The 4,078-nt window shown below is 33.5% G+C and overlaps 1 long non-coding RNA gene across 3 annotated transcripts; it reads left to right on the forward strand.

The window, feature by feature from the left end:
* Positions 1-594: 594 nt before the first annotated feature.
* LOC130724055 (uncharacterized) lies at positions 595-3,265 on the forward strand. Of its 3 annotated transcripts, XR_009014417.1 has the most exons (4): positions 595-928; positions 1,016-1,141; positions 2,419-2,464; positions 3,087-3,265. It is a non-coding gene; the product is annotated as an uncharacterized LOC130724055 (long non-coding RNA). The 3 variants fall into 3 exon arrangements; XR_009014415.1 differs by having other exon boundaries at positions 598-928; positions 2,419-3,265; XR_009014416.1 differs by lacking the exon at positions 2,419-2,464 and having other exon boundaries at positions 607-928.
* The last annotated feature ends 813 nt before the right edge of the window (positions 3,266-4,078 follow it).

Below are 4,078 nucleotides of genomic sequence, written 5' to 3' on the forward strand. Positions count from 1 at the left end.
TCTGGTTTGTCTCACCATCTTGAAGTTGGTTGAGGTTTTGGGTTGAAGGAGAAGGATGAATAGAGAGAGAAAGAGATCGTGGGTATAAGACCCCTATATTTATTTGATGTATTTGTGTGTGTATTGTAATGTATTTTGTAATTTACATATATGAAACCTACGACGATTGATTTCTCAGTCGGATCGTTTACCGTCAGACTGTTCGTCGTTTACCGATTTTTCAGTTTATCGGTAAACGAAAGGAAAATTATTACTATGTTAAATATTTTTGGAAATACTTTGGAAAACCTAACCATAAATACCTATATTATTTTTAGAATTTTTCTAGGGTATTTTGGTTGATTTAGGATTTTTGGTTAATTTTTAATGATTTTACCTTTGGTAAATAGTTAAAAATTCAAAATAAATGGTAGATGGTAAAAGTAAATTATGGAAAAATAATTCTTAAACCCTAATTATTATTCCTGAGTGCCCTGGGCCAGATTAGGTCTTGATTGATTCGAGTTTGGCACCATTTGATCATTATTGAGTTTTAAATCAATTTATTTCATCTTCATGGCAAACATCTTGACCCTACATTCATCATCAAGTTTCTCTTTACTCATTCAGTGGATTTGGCTGATTCAAGGCTTTAATTAACCCTTCCCACTTCCTCTATCTGAACCAACAAGTTTCACATTCAGATCATCTCCCAATCTCTCTAACCAATCTCACTAAGTTGCCTACTTGATCATGTTATAGAAAGTTCACCTAAAACACAAATTTATTTTTTCTAGCCTTCAAATTCAAAATTGGGCTTCGAGGTTGTGTTCATAATCATCCTAGGAGTCTCCCATAAAAATTTCAGCTCAATTGGAGGTCCCTAACACTAAATCTGCTCAAAACATCAAACTGTTCTTCTTGGTGTTCTTCAGTTTTCCAGATTCCGGTGAGAAATCCAAACTTTAATCATGTTTTTCTCTCTAACCACTGAACCAAATTTGATGATTCTTGAACCTATGTTCATGTCTTGAAGAGCTGAATCCAGTGGTGGTCTCCTCTCCCTCTCCGCCGCCAGCATCGCCGCCAGCTCCGCCGCGTGGAAGCCATCGCCGGCGAGGAGCTTCTGAAATTTCCAACTCGCGTTTTAGCGCGATTCAAGGTCGGTTTTTCATCCCTCTACCTCCTAAACTCATAATCTAAGCTTCCTTATACATCATGGAACATAACCCAATACCTTTGGTAGCTCGGATCAACCTCAAACTTGATCTTCAAATTTCAAGTTTTGGAGTTTCTGAACTTTTTCAAAGGAAGTACCATTTATACTAATCACTTGGACTTGAAACTTTTACTGTATGATCATGATGCTGTGAGATAATATCTGGCAAAGTTTGAGAAGTTTTGGAGCACTAGATTAATTACTACAATTTTTGCATGATAACTGGACTTTTAATTGGTTAGAAAATATGGAATATGTTATACAATTTGTTAGAGCCTGATTTAGGTCATGATAATTACATAGAGCTTCAGTATAGGTCTAATATCATCCCTGGAAGTTTTATAAATTATTTCACCAATTTTAGTAATTTATGTGATTTTTAGTTAATTAAATAAGTAATATATGTTTTAAAATGTTTAAAAATAGAATAATATTGTAAAATAAATTTTACAGTGATCAAGTATGTTCATATAGTTTATGTAGGTGTTCTTAAATTTTCCAGAGACTTAACTCACTGATTTAGTAATTTTAAGTATTTTTAGTATAATAATAGACTTTTTAGGATTATTTAATGGTTTAAGAATAGTTTAATAGTTCCAGAAAATCAATGAAAATTTTCCAGAGTCACAAAAGAGTTTATAAACAAGTTAGAGCACTGAAAATCATTTATTGATATTTTTCTTATAAATTAGCTATTTTTAGGTGTTTTTCTTTAAAATGGTTAATTAAGTTTTTACATTTAAAAATTGGTAATACGTTTTAAAAATATTTCCAGAGGTTAGAAAATATTTTTTATATTATAACTGAACTTAGGAGCATAAAGATTAATAAATTTGAACTTCATAACGTTTTTATTGTTTTAATAGCTATTTTAAGTAATTTTGTATAAATTGGTTAATTTAGTAATTAGTTAAAAATGGTTAGTTGGCTTAATAATTTTTCCAGAAAGTAGAAATTTTTTTAATGATGTAATCTGACTTAGAAAAATTCAATTTATCATTTTTAACATTTTTAGCATTTTTATATGTTTTTAAGTATTTATTTGCTATTTAATTTGTTAAAAAGGACAAAACGGTAATTTCACATGTCTTAAGGGTATTTCTGGAATTTTGGGCAAACTTAAGGACTCCAGATTAAAACCTATAATGAAGGACTAAAATAAATATTACCTTTATTAATTAATTTAAGTTTTAAAAGGATCATTATTTAATATTATGCAGTGCCGTTTGACGATTGATCCGTTTCCGATTATTCACGCGGTTAAAGGTTAGGGTAACTCCGTCATTTACTTTCAGATAGCATGACTTTATTCATTATCTGTTCCACCTATTATTGATGGATTGATGGAGTATTATTATCTTGGTTATCTTATTGATTATGATGAACTGAGGTTCACTTTTATCGTTGATGAATTGGAACTTTTATTGGTTATGTTGAATTGAGGTCACTCTTATTATTGTGTGGCTAACCATATCATTTCATTAGGAGTGGCGGGTTAGTCGTCTCGACCACGCGCCATCCCGTCCTACGGGGCGTTACACTTCAAGCGGCGGTTTCTGTTTTCGTTCAGTTACTGTCCCACCTTTCGAGGTGCAATTGTTAATGTTATTATTATTATCAAGCGGCAGCCGGAGACTGTCCCACATGTGCAAATTTTTTTAAGTGGCCCCAACGGTTATCGTTCCGTTGTTACCCATCGGGGTATTATTATTATTATTATTATTGATCGATCCATTTTGTAGAGAGCATATAGACATTTAGGAAGACTAACCCTTATTTGCTATATGCTGCTTCTTTATTTAACTTGCAATCTGATTTATGTTTAATGCATGAGTTAACCCTTTCATTGTTGCTTGTCTTGTTGTTTTTGGCGTTCGTCTGCCATTAGGTGCGGATGCGGATGAACAGAAGTGATGACTTGGTTTTCTGTTATGGCGGATTTGAATAAAGGACCTTATATTTTATTTTCTTGTTGTTGTGTAATAATTATAACTTATTCGGGATACTGGGTATGTAATATTATTATTGTATCGTGTTAAGTTTCTCGCGAGGTTTTTGAACTTATAACTGTTTGTTTTCAGAAAAAATTTCCGTGGTTCCGTGAACCTTAGTCGATCGTTAGGTTACCTAATGCGACGTCCCAGTTACCTTAATTGGGGCGTTACAGTGGGTAGGAGGTTTTGAAAAACTAAAGAGAGAGAAGGTAAAACCGTAAGTGTAGGGGAACGTGTGTGTATAGTGGGTTTTGACAAATAACCGTTGTTGATTCAAAAAGAATTTAAAATCAACGGTTAAAAATTAAAGATAAGATAGTAACAGTAAATACACCTATCACACGCAGGAGAGAAGCACATCAACACTCATTACAACAGACTGTCAGCACGGGCACAAGGAACTATGTATCATAGATACTGACACACGTTTACTGTCTCAGCTTCAGAGTCAGCACCAATGGGTACATAAACTCTGATAGAGTTACCTTCTGGACTAGACATCTTCTGATGAAGAAGCATCATAGTCAGAGGTTCTGATCCATCTTCATGCTGGACAAAAGTCCATATTCAGATTTTTCAGAATGAAATTAAATCTATCCTCTGCTAAGGGCTTTGTAAAGATATCTGCCCATTGATGGTCAGTATCAACAAACTTCAGAAGAAGTACGCCCTTCTGTACATAATCTCTAATAAAGTGATACTTTACCTCAATGTGCTTTGCCCTTGAATGTAAGATAGGATTCTTACTCAATGAAATTGCAGCAGTGTTATCACAATAGATTGGGATATTGCTCTCAAGGATTTGATAATCCTCCAGCTGATGTTTCATCCAGAGCATCTGAGTGCTGCATATTGCTGCTGAGATATATTCTGCCTCTGCAGTAGA

Source organism: Lotus japonicus, chromosome 6 (genome assembly GCF_012489685.1).
Source record: "Lotus japonicus ecotype B-129 chromosome 6, LjGifu_v1.2".
Lineage (NCBI taxonomy): Eukaryota > Viridiplantae > Streptophyta > Magnoliopsida > Fabales > Fabaceae > Lotus > Lotus japonicus.